The sequence below is a fragment of the Manacus vitellinus genome, unplaced genomic scaffold, assembly GCF_001715985.3.
Source record: "Manacus vitellinus isolate BGI_N305 unplaced genomic scaffold, ASM171598v3 scaffold_3_pilon, whole genome shotgun sequence".
Classification (NCBI taxonomy): Eukaryota; Metazoa; Chordata; class Aves; order Passeriformes; family Pipridae; genus Manacus; species Manacus vitellinus.
Window position 1 is genome coordinate 19,052,276 of NW_021940535.1, and position 16,853 is coordinate 19,069,128.

The following is a 16,853-nucleotide window of genomic DNA, read 5'->3' on the forward strand; positions in this document are numbered from 1 at the left end:
TTAAACAAAAGAATGAGGAATCTTAATGAAGCACCCTCAGGAAAATGGTTAAACTTTGCCCTTAAGTTTACTTTGTTCACTAATAGGCTTCTATTTCTAGTACTGAGTAGGAAGGATAGGTTCAATGTGTTAATAAGAAAAAAGTAATACTATTTAATTAATTCTGGCTGAACACACATGGTTTAATATACTTGGAATATCATTCTATCACATGATATGATAATTTAATGGAACTTTTTTATTTAAATTGCTGGCAAGTTTATGAAATTATAAAGCAAATAGGCCATGCACTTGGGTGTAATTGACTGTATAAATGTGTTTTATACTATACTGTGGCAAATTAGCCAATCCCTGTCACAGAATCAATTATTATCTAGCTGTAGTCTGCAAACACAATAGCAGAAATACAGCATTTATAGGGAAAAAAAACACACTACAATTGTTAATCTTACATTGTGCATCCTAAAGTCAGGCAATAAACATTCATATGCTGTATAATCATCTTACAATAATGCTGTTGCCAAATGAGTGCACATTTAAAGATTCCTTGTTGTTGAAGAAATTCCTTAACTAGAGGTGCTATTTTTGTTTTTATTTGTCTTTTCTTCTTCATATCAATGAAGTGAATAATATGTATGTCAGTGACTCAAAAGATATAAGATTTGACTACATGAACTAAATTTTAAAAGCTACTTAAAGGGCCTTGGACACTCAGTTCTCTTGGTGCTGTATTCACTGTAACCTAATGACAACTTTGATAATCTGAGTACTGTAGCAAAAATTACAAAATGTAGTCTTCATGTTTTTAATGCATGCTTAGATAAATTCTTTTTAGAGATCGATGGGGGATTCTGAATGAACTGGACATTCAAAATATTTCCTTCCTGCTCTCATAATAATATGAAGCTGCTTGTCTTTTTTATATGTCTCTCTCCCAGTAGGCCATATCTAAATTATAAGAAATGCTTAACAATTTCTTGCTGGTGTAAACATAGAAACAAAGATGTACCCACTATGCTACAGAACTCAAAAACTCTTGTTCATGTAGACTATATGAAAAGCATAGTGATCTTGAGCAAATAAGAGTCAAGATGTCTGGACTACCACATCATCAGTATTGTTCCCCCTTTCTACACCCCAGTTGTGCAAGGATTGGAATCAGGACTTTATGGACTGTATAAACTGAGCAGCTACTGAGTAACTATAGGCAGTTTCACAAGGCAGAGGTAGTAGTACTTGTGTTCACTGGAAAGAAACAGTGCAAACTTTTAGGCAGATGGTATAGGTCTTATGAATGTTACCATCTACCCATATGTGGTTTTTTATACTATGATCTGCACTGCAACTACAAAATGTAGGATCTTCACTGTCATCCAGGTGCACAGAACCGCAGCTTATGGGATCATCCTTCCACTAGCTCATGTACCAAAACAGTTCAGGTATTATAGCAGACTGCACAAACCCACCAGAACACTGACAGTTTCTTGGCAGCTGAAGCCCACACTGCTATGACTTCAAGATTACAGAGTCCCAGGCTATATGATATAAAGCTTTCTCAGGGAAGCCTGTGCATACCTGTGAACAGATGCATTGTAGATATCCCCAGCACTCTTAATGACATGCAGAAAGCAAGTTGTTTAGAGCTTTGAAAGGCTCTGCAATTCTTTAATGTATCTTTACAGCACTTATGTGGGAAAATACCACCATCCAGCTGAGAGTCATCAGAAACATTCTGTTGTTCTAGGGCTCCAAACTCAGCACTCTCAGTCTCAGCTCCATTATTTACCTAGACGTTATTCTTTCCATGGAACCAAATTACTGATACCAATTTGAAAATAAATCTGCCAAAAGGGAAGGAATCAACCATGTGCTTCTGTCTTAGAATCAGCCCTACTGAGGACACTCATGAATATATTGTGTATATTTCTTATGAAAATGAACCATGATCCAGCTAGTAGTCTCCTTAGAATGCTACTGTTTCCAATACTTTGTAAGTAAAGTTCTCATCTACAAGTGTCCACTCATGCATTCTTCATATTAAAGGTTTAGATCAAGAACTTTCCCACTTTCAAGTATTCTTGTGTGTGATGTTTCCAATCAAACCGTGCTGGGTTCTAAGTTGCAGGCTCTGATCTGAACTCAGATCTGAAGTTTGGATACAATATTGTTTTATGGACCCTACTCTCTCATAAATGTTAAAGTTACACGCCTGAGGTGAAAGTCTGTCCAGAGCTTCTCAAACAACAACTATGAAAAGATTAAAGTTTGTTTTACTGACAAACAAAGCTTTTAGTAAAAAAGGATGACAAAAAATAAGTACAAAGGTGAAAAGAAAAGCAGAAGGTTTCTGTCACAATCAGAATTTGTCGAATTTATTCTCAGTCTTGTTCCACTTGCTCTGTTTGGTTCCTTCTGATTCCTCCTAGCAATATTTTGTCATCTCTATTTTATTCAACTTTAGTGGCCTCACTTGTTGGTGAAGTAATTTTGAACTCTTGTGCCTAAAAACATAACTTTAATTGCATGTAAAGGAAGAAATATATCAAGTGTGGGGACCAGAAGCTAGTAGTCATACTAAATGTACAACTAAAATTTTAGAAAGAGATGTACCAGTCAATATTACTGAAATGTAAATCTTTGGCTGTGTGATTCGTTGTATACTGGGAATCTTAGAGATGGTGGCAGTTACTTTGAACATAATTTTTAAATTACAATGTGGTTGGGACATCTTAAAGAATAACTTGAAACGGGATTAAAAAATATACTGTGAGTGTACTGCCAGGAAATAAAAATGTGTAAGATCAGGGCACAATAGATGCCTACAAAAGAAAGGTCTATATTTCAGATTTTCCACTAGAACACAAAAATTAGGTTTGTTTTAACAAATGAGTGAATTAAAAAAATCCTGTTATCCAATGTCACTCCACATGTTGAATCAGTTTTAAAAAATAAACAACTCCCTCTCCCCCAAAAAACCTCCAAACAACCAACAATCCACAAAATTATCACTGTTTCATTGGATAGAAAACAGCAAAGAAATTAACATTAGATCTCAATAACAATTACAGAGCTTGGACATGAAATGTTTCAAAGAAAAGAAATTAAACGGGAATAATAAAATAAAAGGGAAGATCAGCAGCCTCTTGGGAACGTGTTGTGAGAATGACATAATAATGGTACCTCGTTATCCAAGCGCTAACCCCAGTGCCTGGGGTTGTGTCCTCCAGGAAGAAGAACTGACATCAGGTATATTCATTAGAACAGTCTGGTTTATTTGAAGCAAAGAGTTGGACTCAGTGATCCTTGTGGGTCCCTTCCAACTCAGGATATTCTATGATTCTAAGATTTCTAAAAAACAGTCATAAAATTCAATTTCTCTGGCTGCAGCAGGGAAAAAAAAAATAAAAACCCCCAACAGAGCATATCCTTGTTAACTACGTATGGGTATGCCTTCCCAGCAGTTCCTATGTTCAAGCAGCTCTCTATGCTCTATCCCAAGGCCAGTTAGATAATTCAGAGATGGAAAGACTCAGAGACATGCAGCCACTTTCTATAATACTTTATTTAATAGATGGTACAGCCTAATAGGAAAAGCAATGAGATACTATCATTGATTCATAATTTTTATTAACAGCATTAACCCAGACAGAGTCTTAAGCAAGGACTTTGATCATGACCATTTACAGAGAATTGTGCTACTTGTCTATAGAAAAAAACTTTTCTCTTGAAAAGGACAAAAGACAAAATTCAGGATGCAACATTTGATGATAATCCAGAAGGAAGATTACAACATTTGTTCAAGCAGAGGATTGGCATCTTACAATTCATAAAATACTTTTATAATTCTTGGTTTCATGCACATAGTGGCACTCTCCATCTATGGCAGGGTGATCCATTTACTGGATGAGGGAAAGGCTGTGGTTGTTGTCTATGTAGACTTTAGCAAGGCCTTTGCCATCAATTTCCTTGGCATTCTCCTGGAGAAACTGGTTGCTCACGGCTTAGATGGGCAGACGCTTCACTCGGTAAAAAACTGACTGGATGGTTGGGCCCAAAGAGTGGGTGAGTGGAGTTACATGCAGTTGATGTCTGGTCACAAGTGGTGATCCCAGGGCTCAGCTGTGGGGCCAAGTACCATTTAATATCTTTATCAATGATCTGGATGAGGGTATTGAGGGCACCCTCCATGAGCTTGCAGATGACACCTAGTTGGGCAGGAGTGCTGATCTGTTGGAGGGTAGGAAGGCTTTGTAGAGGGATATGGGCAGGCTGGATCAAAGGGCTGAGGTCAACAGTATGAGCTTCAACAAGGTCAAGTGCCGGCTCCTGCACATGGGTCACAACAATCCCATGCAGTGCTACAGGCTGGGGGAAGAGTGACTGGAAAGCTGCCTGGCAGAAAAGGACCTGGGAGTGCAGTTTGACAGCCAGCTGAATATGAGCCAGCAGTGTATCCGGGTGGCCTAGAAGGCCAATGGCAACCTGGCCTGTATCAGCAATAGTGTGGCCAGCAGGAGCAGGGAAGTGATTGTTCCCCTGTACTCAGCACTGATCAGGCTGTGGCTCATATCCTGTGTTCATTTTGGGCCCCTCACTACAGAAAAGACATTGAGGTGCTGGAGTGTGTCCAGAGAAGGGCAATGGAGCTAGTGAAGGGTCTGGAGCACAGCTCCTATGAGGAGTAGCTGACGGAATTAGGGTTGATAAGACTGAACAAAAGAAGGCTCAGGGGAGGCCTTATCACTCTCTACAACTGCATGAAAGGAGGCTGTAGCCTCCTTTCTGACTGAAGTCAGCCTCTTCTCCCAAGTAACAAGTGACAGGACAAGGAGAAAAGGCCCCAAGTTGAACCAGAGAAGGTTTAAATTGGATAATAGGAAAAATTTCTTCACCAAAAGGGCTGTCCAGCATTGGAACAGGCTTCCCAGGGAAGTGGTGGAGTCACCATCCCTGATTGCGTATAAAGACAGGTAGATGTGGCACTTAGGGACATGATTTAGTGATGGACTTAGCAGAGCTAGATTTATGGTTAGACCTGATGATCTTAGAGGTCTTTTCCAACCTAAAGACTTGATGATTCTGTAATTTTCAGCAAGAAGATGGTGAAAATTTTTAAAAGTAAGGGAATGTAGGAAGCTTTGGGGTGCATTTTCTGAATATGATGCACATTCAAAAGATTTCTAACAGGAATGAAACAGCATTTCTCTAACATACCAAAATACAAAAAATTGTCTTCTTTAAAAGTTGGAAAAGAACATAACACAATATAGACATGCTACACATGTGAATATTTAAGTTCAAATAGTTCATGTTGTGTTTATGTTTCAGAGATAAAGCAACTATCTATTAAATTCCACTTTATTTTTTCTTGTCTTTGAATGAGTGGGAGAGTTATAAATAAAATCTTGTTCAAGGAGGTATATAAATAAATTGGTATAATTAGGTGTCATAATTAAGGTGCCCATTGCTGTTCCAGACACATTTACATAATTGTCAGAGCTGAAATTAAAATAATTGTTTGTCGGAATTGCCTCTGTTAAGGCTGATAGTTCCTTAGTTTGTATAGTTTGCTCTAAGTATTTGTTTAGAAAATATTCTAAACTCTGAGTATAAAATGACGACACACAAACCAAAATCTTCACAAGTGATCAAGTGAACAAAATTTACCACCTTGGAATTCAGACAAAATATTTTGCTTAGTATGTTGGAACACATCTTTTGCCTAGTGGCCAACTCTGTATGCCTTCAATGTTCTGTCTGAGATTTGTGCATGCTACGCAAGTAACTGCTTTGCAAAACAGAAAGGGTAAAAAGTTTTGTTTTGTGAGAAATTACAAGCAAAGAAAAAGCCCTTTAGACTAGTTCTTTGATGTAGGTTTTTTTTCACAATTTGCTTTTATGAGTTTTGTTACTTGTGAGTGTACACTTACACAAGTATCAGGAAGCAGAGAATTGAGTTTGTGCCAGTTCATGTAATGTAACTTTTAGATTACTGCCTTAGAAAAACAACTCAGGCTTAGCCAGTACATGACAGTGAGTATTGTGAATATTTAGAGTTTTGTTTAATTGAATAACAGGCTAACCAGGTGTGTTAAGTGCAAATGTTTTTATCCAAAGAAGAAATATCTTAGCAAAATTATATGTCTTAGAGCTAACTGATTTTGTGTTAGTATAAAGCTGTGTTTGAGCACAGCTGCAGTAATTTAAGACACTGCCACATATGTGTAGAAATAACAGATTTTATAAACCCTCTAAGATCCTTTAGAAACAATGGAAGAAATTATTCATACACTTGCCATGACTTTCATACTCTTTCATATGCTTGCTATTGTCCTTACTGTTTTTCCTTTTTCCCTGCTCTTACCCTTCAAAATTTCTCATTTTCTCAAATTAGAAGTTAAAATTCTCTGGGACAGAAGTAATTACATACTGTGCATTTAGACAAGTATTTTGACCTATTTAGCAGGGGTCCAAAGCCACAATCAAATTACAACAAAAAAAATACCCCAATAGCAGATGTACTTTTATCGGGGGAGATGAGAAGGGTAAGTTATAGGATGTTCTGTTCCCTTCACTATTAGTATCATCTTCACTTCATATGGTAGAAGAAGTCTACATCAATATCAGAGTTATATTCACACTCTGTGTAAAAATAAAGATTTATTTTTAAGTAGTCATCAGATGAACTATATAAAAAAAGAGATTAGAAGATTTTCACTTTACATACACATTATTTATATATGTGTATATTTGTAAATGTATATATTTAAAGAGATTAAGGTGTTGAACAGTTTAATCCTAAGAAAACTGTTCTGCCTCTTCATCCATAATGCAAAAAAAGGTTTACCAAGGGCAGTATCAAAAGAGAAATTCTTCATGGTCTGTATTTCTTGCAACATAGAGAAAGAAGACCTTACTGAAGGAATATGCATCCATTCTTTTTCTGTAAGAACATCAGTACATTTTCATAATTGATAGTAGCAAATAAAAAATCGAAAACTTTTGATTAAATTTGGCAAACTCCTTTTCTCACATAACAGTAATGCAAATGTAAACTACCTATCTGACCAGGAAAATAAATTAAATATATACATCTAAGTATATACACCAATATATTTCCAAACTCTTTTGTGGTTTTGGTCTAATTTTTCAATTAGACATTATAATTTCAACATTTGAACGTAATTTTTACATTCTTTTCCATATTTGTATCTCATCAACTTATAAAAATGTCAGCAGTGTTATGAAAAGCCATTAAAGCTAATCTTCATTGACTAAGAATAGAGCTGACATCAAGCTCTTGGTTATCCTGCTTCCACCTACAGCCCCTCTAGCTTTAATAACATTAAGCTTTCTGTGCAGTAGAAGATTATCATAATTTTAAATGCACAAACTAAAACAACTTGAATTTCTCTCAAGTATTAAAGAAAAATAAAGGAGATGGTATAGAGAAAAAGTAATTCCAGATACTCAAAGAACCACGCTTGCTATGCCTTTCAGGCTGGTTTTATACATACAATTCTACCAGTCTGATTAAATTATTTCTGCTATAGATTTAGGCCTACCCAGGCCTACAGTTTTTACTGTGAACATACACTATGTCTCCAATTTTACAGGCACAGCACTAAAAAAATTGTCGTCAAAAAGCACCCTCCAATATCCTAGCAAGCTTTTTACCTGAAAAATCTCCTTACAGAGAAGGTTTTGCTTCTAGCTCTTTCATGCTCAAAATAGGCTTTCATCAGCAATTGGAAACACTCTTTTCCCATGAGGAAAGTGGAAAGATGAGAAAGAATGTTTGTAAGGCAAATAGAGTTTAACCCGTGTTGTAGGTCTCTTGAAGATAAGGAACACCCAAGTGGATTTATTTCGAGCTTGGACAAGAGGAAACCTAGACAGAGTACTGTCACTTTGTCACAGTAAACAATTTTAAAATGACAAAGAATGAATCACAACAAAAAAAATACATCTGAAAACTGGACGATTATATTTCACTAATCACCAAATGTTGTCTGAAAGCACCTGGATTTCATCTAGTACAAGATCCCACTCTGAGCAGCATTGTTCCAACACTGGATCAAGTCAGCCATTTTTTTACCTCTCTGTCTCAGAAACCTCCAAGGATAAAAATCCCATTGTCTTTGGGAAATCATTCCTGATCTGTACCAGTCACTGAGAGATTTTCCTCATGTTCAGATAGATCTTTCCAAAATGCAACACATGATTCTTTCTCCTTGCTATATCATTTTCCAGTACCAAGAACAGCTCCATAATAATTATCATTCTATTCAAGTAGCAGTAGGCTTCAGCTGAATGTCTCTTTAGCACCACTTCATCAGAATAAATAAAACCAGCTCCTTCAGTCCCTCCCAATAGATCATGAGAATCCTAACCATATTAAGAAGCTTCTGCTGACTCCCCTCCAATTTCTCAATATCCTTCCTGAATCAAGGAGTTATGACTGGACAGAACCTTTAGACGTGGGGGGTTTTAACAGTTTGTTTGAAATCTAACTCCATTTGAGTACCTTGACAACGTGAAAGGCACTTCCAGTAAGTAATAAAAAAATAAAGTAACCTTGTTGCCTTATCTCTTCATACATTTCGCCATGACTTTCAACTTTATCTGTTTTGTTCCATAGACATTGATTTTTTCTCTTCCAGGTGCTACTTTACAGTCACTGGGACAGAAAGAGGACAGTTTTCTGAGGAAGACATGGAAGGAGCTATATTAGGTAGTGTCAACAGAGGTCTTTAGTGCACAATAGCAGAAGCCATGATGTCTTTCTCCATTGTTCCTATGGCTGCCAACACAGCCAGAAAAATAGGAAGAGCTTCCACTGGAGAGTGAGTAAAAAAATCACACTGACAATGCAGCCACTGGCAGCAGCCATTACCATCAACAGAGAAGCAAAAAAGAAGGTATTTTCTAACACCTTATATAGTTTTAAGATTTGACAATAGCAGTGAACTTGATAAATGCATTTGATTATCAGTTTTCCTGATAATCTGAGCTGATGAGTGTAGTGGATTTCTGTGGCTGGGTTTTGGTAGCAGGGGTGGCTACAGGGGTGGCTTTTGTTAGAAGCTGCTAGAACCTTCCCCTGTCCCGTGGAGCCAATGCCAGCCGGCTCCAGGATGGACTCCCTGCCACTGGCCAAAGCTGAGACAATTAGGAGCAATAGTAACACCTCTGTGATAACGTATTTAAGAAAAGAAGACTGTTGCACAGAAAAAAATTCCAGCCAGGGAAGAGCGGAGTGAGAACATGGGAATAACAGTGTAGACACCAAGGTCAGTGCAGAAGGAGGGGGAGGAGTGCCAGAGCTGTGGTCCCTGCAGCCCATGGTGCAGACCATGGTGGGCCAGCTGTGACCCTGCAGCCCATGGAGGACCATCAGGGTGCAGAGACCCACCTGCAACCCATGGAGGAGCCCATGCTGGAGCAGGTGGATGCATGAAGAAGGCTATGACGCTGTGGGAGGCCCAGAAGGGAGCAGGGTCCTGCTGGAGACCTGCGGCCCATGGAGAGGGAAGCCCACTCTGGAGCAGGTTTTTCCTAGGTAGGACTTGTGGCCCCTGTGGGGGACCCATGCCAGTACAGCTCATTTGTGAAGGACTGCACCCCATGGAGGAGTGACCCACGGGACAGCAGTTTGGGAAGAACTGCTGCCTGAGGGATGGACTCATGCCAGAGAGGTCCATCAAGGACTGTCTCCCATGGGAGGGACCCCACAGGAGCAGGGGAAGGACTCCTCTCCCTGAGCAGCAGCAGAAACAACAACTGACCATAACACCCATTCCCTGCCCCTCTGCAGTGCTGGGGAGGAGGAGGGAGAACATGGAAGGAAGGAGGGGTGGGGGGAAGGTGTTTTTAAGACTGTTTTATTTTTCACTCTTTGGCTCTTATCCTGTTAGGAATAAATATAAATACTATTCCCACTTTAAGTCTTGTTTTGCCTGTGAAGGTAATCAGTCACTGACCTCTCCCAGCTCTTATCTCTACTCATGAATTCTTAGCTGTTTTTTTTCTTTCCCCTCTGTCCAGTTGCAGAGAGAGAGTGAGAGAGAGGCTTTAGTGGGTACCTGGTATCTGGCCAGGGTCAACCCACTACGATGAGCTGCCCCAGTTGCCATGGCACCAAGATCTGCCCCACTTGGGCTGGTGATGACTCTGCCCGAGTGGCATCATTGCAGCTTAGCCCTCAGCTTATGGTTGTCCATCCCATGGGCAACAGCTGGACTTCACAGTATCCATGCTCACAGGAAAACCTCAGAATGTTTGCACACAGGATTAAAAGCAGCTCTGAAAAGCCTTCCAGGTGAGACAGCGGTACTAGTGGGGATGTGCACTCTTTTCCCCAGAGGAAGGTTGTAAGACTTTTGCTGTGGCAAGTGAAAAGACATGTTGGCATGAGGATGGTAACATCAGTTTTGCTCCAGAGTCTCTTTCTTCTGTTGCGATAGGTGAAATCACTCTTAGACTGGAAACCGCTGAGACATAAAAAACATGGTACAGACTTCCACAAAAACGAAGTTCTGACTTCCTTGCCCTTGTTTACTAGGGAAAACATCATGCTTTCAATTCTTTCTAAATATGTAATAGTAAAACTCTAGGTTCCCTGGGGCAGAAACACTCTTTCATGATGCTTTTGTATAGTACCTTGCAAAATGGGACCACACTCCCATGTAGTCTGCAGGGAGTACTGTAACAAAATGAATAAGTAATGCTTCCAGGAAACACATCAAACATAGAATACACCGCATCACCTACTGCACAGAACATCAAAACTGCTAAAAATGTCAACAGAATAAACTTGCACAGTGCCCTGGCACAATGTAACATGGAAGCAAGCAATACAGTTTCCTCAAGAATGTTGTAAATGTGTACTCTAAAGCACTGAAAATGGCATGTGTTGTTTAGGTGTAATAAAAAGTAAGGCGTGGCTTTTTAGTAGTGCATTATTAAATAGGTGAATATTAAAAAGAGACATTTTTATGTAGTACAACTATTGCAGGTATCAACTGAAATCTAAATCTTGCAAATGTACTTCTATAAAAATTAAATTTGAATGAGTAAGTTGTCTGTTTGTAGGTACTTAGTAATGTTCTCTAAATTATATTCATATTTCTTTAATTGTGTTTAAGAAAGAGTTTGCTACAAAGAAAGTATTCTGCAATACCAAGTACTCCATCTTGGTCAATTATTCCCATGTGAGTAATAAATCCTCCATATTTGCCAACTCAGCCAACAGATATGCTTGACTGAGTCAGGGGAATTGATAGCCTCTTTGTAAAAAATCTATTACATACCAGATCAGCATGTCCATAATCTCAGGGTTCTGCATCAACTCCTTTTCTTCCTCTGAAATGACCTCATGACTGAAGGAATCAGGCATTTTATGGGATTGGAAAACAGAATTTACACCAATCTTTGTTTTGCTTCTTTTTCTGCAAATTGCTGACTAATATCTAACCTTAGGAAACTGCAGGAGAACTCTTCCCCTCAAAAAAGACCAGGGTGATGATTTTTAAATTGCCATCAATCTCTTTGGTGACAGCCCTAAACACCAGTCATTTAAACCTAGACTGCCTAGAACAGAAAGCCACCATCAGCACAACCCATATAATAAGCAACATGTTGTCTGAAGCATTCAATAGTATCATAAATTATGCAAAACTCATCCGCTGCCACACAAAAGCCCTCCATGAGTGGGAGCTTTTGCTTAGTTCTCTCTTTTGCCATCCCCAACTCTATTACATCTAGATAAGGTTGCTCCCCAAACAAAATGTTGAGAGTTATGAGAAGGGGAACCTGATTTTTAAAAATAAGTAAGCCAAGATACCAAAAAAGAATAACCTAAGACATATAATTAATAGAGTCTACTATTAGTAACATCCTTTAACCAGGAAAGCATAAAGTCCTATGCTACCCTGAAAGGGCAACCTCTGATGAAGAAGTTATTGGCGTTTTCAGCTGCGTAGGCTTTATCACATCTACTCTACTTAGTAAGTGTGACGGACACTTCGTGTCAGGGACTTCGATGTCATTCAGGCTGACGGGGTTTAGAGATGATATATCTTTCTTGCTTTGGTTGGGAACAAAGTGCACAAAGAAATTGTGTGGTCACACTCTTCAAAGTTAAATGCAGACCAGAAGAAAAAAAAGTTAATGTGCCTGACTGCAGTATTTGCTCTTAGCATGCAGTTGCAAGGCTTGAAAGTCCCGTTTAAGTATCTCTTTTTTAAGATAAATACCTATTAAGTAATGTATATGCACAAGCTGAAGTGTTAAATGGTTTGTTGAAACCTATTAGAGTACACAAGATGATAAACATAAATTATAGCTAATATACTGCACCAGTGATTTTTAAACATAAAAATTACTGACACTGTAAAAACACACTTGAGTCATCGTAGCAGCATAATAGCACTAATCCATGTTTATCCAACCGTGCACTTTTCAAAAACAACACAAACCTCTAATAAATGCTTTGGCTTCACCTTGACAACTTATATGGGTTATTGCCTCGTTCATGCCTGGATAACCATGTGTTATGACTTAAATGTTCTTTAATATCAATTTATGCCTTGAAGAAAAAGAATTGAATAACATAGTGTACATATGGTTCAATTTATTACAGCAAAACAATCATTTTAGTTTGAAGATATTTTCTCATGGTGCATATCATAGAAATCTTATTCAATAGAGCTCTCAATAAACCAGATTTTTTATGTCACAATAAATGAAACTAAGGCAGCTAATTGTTGCTAAGATTCTAAATAGATGAGTCTATTTGGCTTTCTTGTCAATCAAGAAATAAATTCCTTAACACTTGTATTTCTGGATTCTAATGTCTCTAATTGGATTTTACACTATCTGATTAACGATGTAGTTTATAGACTACTGTAAAAAATGTGATACTTAAAAAGTGGAAGAGGAAATTGTGGGCTGTCAGCATTTATGAAAAAGGCCAAGACAACATTGAGTAATTTAGTATTTTTGCAAAATGGCAACAAAAAGCATAAAACCTGGTCAACGATGCCTCATTTGTGGCACTCTTGTTGTGTGTCTGTGATGCAAAAGAAGACCCTGGAGTGCTATTCTGAAGAATATTAAAATATGTACTAGTCTGTACTGAAAATGGGTTGCAGTTTTAGGAAATTAAAAAATTAAAAAGAAATCCAAATTTTAATTTAGAACCAAAAGCAAAGTATGAGCCTTAAGTCCAGCCGCAAAATGGTCATGAATAAAACTCTTACAGAAACAGGTACAAGCACAAGGCAGAAAGAATGCCACAAAATAACCTTGTTACTTCTATAGTACCAGTTTTTACTGAGAGTCTCATTTTCATGAACTTTCCACATTTTCCAGAGATGTTTCTGGCAATCTTTCAGATAGAAGGATTTACTCACATATGGAGAGATGGCAATCCTTAAAGAATTATGGCTGCAGATATGCAAGTCAGTTTTTTGTCATGTCATCACTATTATAAGGTGAAGCAGATTGGCTAGAAATTCATTTTAAACCATGATGACAGTAGAAGCAGCAATGGCTGTGAGCACTACAGCTCTTGTTATGATGAAGATTTTTACAATATTCAGGTCTTAGAATCATAGAACCATAGAATTGTTTAAGTTGGAAAAAACTTGAAGATTATTCACATTGTGAAATATTCACCTATAGGTCACAAGCTCCTGCATTCTATCTATGCAGATGTGAATTTAGAAAGCTAAGGGGAAAAAAAGTTAGTTCAGCTATTTAGAGGACTCCAAATTCTACATCTTTCATACTTCAGAAAGAATTTCAGTATCCAAATTTGAATAGGTCACTTATCAATATACGTAACATAGTAAAACTCCAATTTGAAGATGGAGGATGTCCAAAAGAAGTAATACCTCAGGTTATTCTGTAAGGAACAGGTTTGATTTCTAAGGGTTACAACCATTGAAAATCCCATCCAAAATAAAATACTGGACTATGCAGCTCTCAGTAAGTAAGAGATCCACTTACTGCAGTACAGTTATGTTACTCCTTGTATTATTATTGCAATTAATATTTTTTTCCTTTCTCTTCAGTATCAAGTATGACCACTTGTCAGACCTCCTCTGGTCCATTTTGGCTGTTACTTCCTGCTGTCCAAGTCCCACAAAGATGGCCTCTTGTGCCCCGTAGCCAAAGGTGGGGAAGGCTTTTCCCCCAGGGTGGCCCAGCCAAAACACAAAGAAAGTAAAATACAATTAAACAAAAATTAAAGTAACAAGTCAAATAAATTAAAATTAAAACTTACAGTAAAATAAGAAGTAAAGTAAAATTTTAATGTTAATTAAAAAGTAAAGTAAAAACTAAGGTAAACCAAAGTAAATATAAAAGTCAGACAAACAAACAAAAAACAGCCCACCAAAGAAATACATAGAAACCAAAGTAAACCAAAGAAAAATAAAACATAAAATCAAAGTAAAACCAAAAAAATAAAACCAAAGTAAAGCCAAAATTAAATAAAGAAAACAGAAGTAAAAAAAACAAAACAAAAAAGTCCTCAAAACTAAAACCCCAAGGTAAGGCTGTAACATAAATAGAAAAATACAAAAGTCAAAGTATGACAAAAATTAAAAAAACAAAGTAACCCAAAATTTAAAACCCCCACCAAATACAAGGTAAAGCCATGATGTAAAACAACATATAAAAATAAAAAAACTCAAACAACACAAAGTAAACCAAAATAAAAGAAAATAAACACCCAGTGTAAATCAAAGAAAATAAAAACCCCACAACGAAACAAGAATAAAACCCCAACATAAAACCCAATATTTAACCCCAACATAAAACGCAGTGTAAAACATAAAAACTTCCAATAAGTAAAACCCTAACAGAAAATAAAAATAAAAAAGTGAGCCAAAGTAATATCAAACAATAAATAAACCACAATGTAAACAAAAGTAATCTGAAATAATTCAAATTAAACAAGAAACCTCAAATAAAATATAAAACTCCATGTAAAACAAATAAAAATAAAATCAAGCTGAAAGCAACACAAAAAATAAAAATACCCAAACAGTAAATCAAAATAAACCAGAGAAAACAAGTCAACAACTCCCATGCCAAAAAAATAAAGTCCCACCATAAGACGACAACCTAAAACCACAATATTAAGGGAAAAAAAACAAACCTAAAGCAAACCAAATGAAAATATAAACTGAAAGAAAAAAGAAAAAAAAAGTAAAAAGTAAAACCATGATGTAAACCTAAAAAAATTAGAAAAAAAACTAAGAAAAACAACAAAATAAGAGAAGAAAAAAGAGAAAACTAACCCTAAGTAAATCAAGGTAAACAAAAGTAAAGTAAACAAACTAAACAAAAAATAGAACCTAACCAAAATGCCAACGTAGAGCCTCAATGTAGAACCCCAACATTAACCCCTAATGTTAAGCAAAAATACAAAAAACAAAGTAAAACAGAGAACAAATAAAATCAAAGCCAGGAAAACAAAAAAAGGAAAGAAAAACCTGTAAAGCTCCAACATACAACACCAAAAAACCCCGAAACTCAAACTAAAGGAAAACAAAAATTAAAAAGCTAAAGGAGTAAATCAAAATAAACAAAGAAAAAGTAAATTCCTAATATAAAATTCCAATAAACCCCATCAGACAGTGAAATGCCAACAAAAAAACCCAAAAAGCACAACACAAAATAATAAAAAACCCTACAATAAGTTAAACACCAATGTAAAACCTCAACATTAAATCCTTATGCAAAACCTGATGTAAAACAAAAAATAAAAACCCTGAAGTAAACTGAACTGAACAAAAAAAAAACAAGGTAGAAGTAAAACCCCCATATCAAAACCTGATATAAAATCCCAACATGAAAATCAAAAAAAAAAGTAAACCAAAACTTTTTTCAAATATGAAGTAAATGAAGAAAAGAAACAAGAAGACCCCAATGTAAAATAAGAAATAAAGGAAACAGAAATAAAATAACTCAAAAAAAACAATAAAGTGAAACAAAGTAAAAGAAAAAAACTAACCTAAAACCTCAAATTAAGTCCCCAAAGTAAAAACCAAGGTAAAAGTAAAAACTAAAAAAGGAAAGCAAGCAAACAAAAAATCCCATGAAATTAAACCAAAGTAAACTAAGCAAAAATAAGCAAAAAAACAGAAATAGTAGAACTCCAACATCAAACAGCAAAAACACTGCAACAAAGTAGAATAAAAAAGAAACACACACCAAAGTAAACAAAAATAAACCAAAATAAAATGCAAACCACAGTGTAAAACAGTGTAAAACAAACAAAAAACCTAACAAAGTAAACCAAAATAAAAAACCAAAAACCTCAAACAAAAATTATAAGCTCAAAATAAAAAACTAAAGACCCCAAAGTAAGACCCCAACGTAAAACAAAATACAATAAACTAAAGAAAAGCAAAACAATAACCCACCAAAGTAATCCAAAGTAAACCAAAGTAAACAATAAAACACAAATAAAATGTAAAATCCTAATGTAAAACCCCAGTATACAACCCCAACATAAAATGTAAAACAACAACAAAAAAAAACCTAAACCAAAGTAAATAAAACAAGCAAAAATAGAACCCCAACATAAAACCCCAACCTAAAACCCCCATGTAAAACTCCAACGAAAATAAATAGTATAAAAAACCCCAAACTAATGTAAAACAAACAAACAAAAAAGTAGAACAAATTAAGCCAAAGTAAAACAAAAATAAAGTAAAATAACAGAATCACAGAATGGGTGACATTGAAAGGGACCACAGTGGGTCATCTGGTCCAACCCTCCAGCTTAAACAGGGTCATTCTAGAGCAAATGACACAGGATTGTGTTCAGACAGATC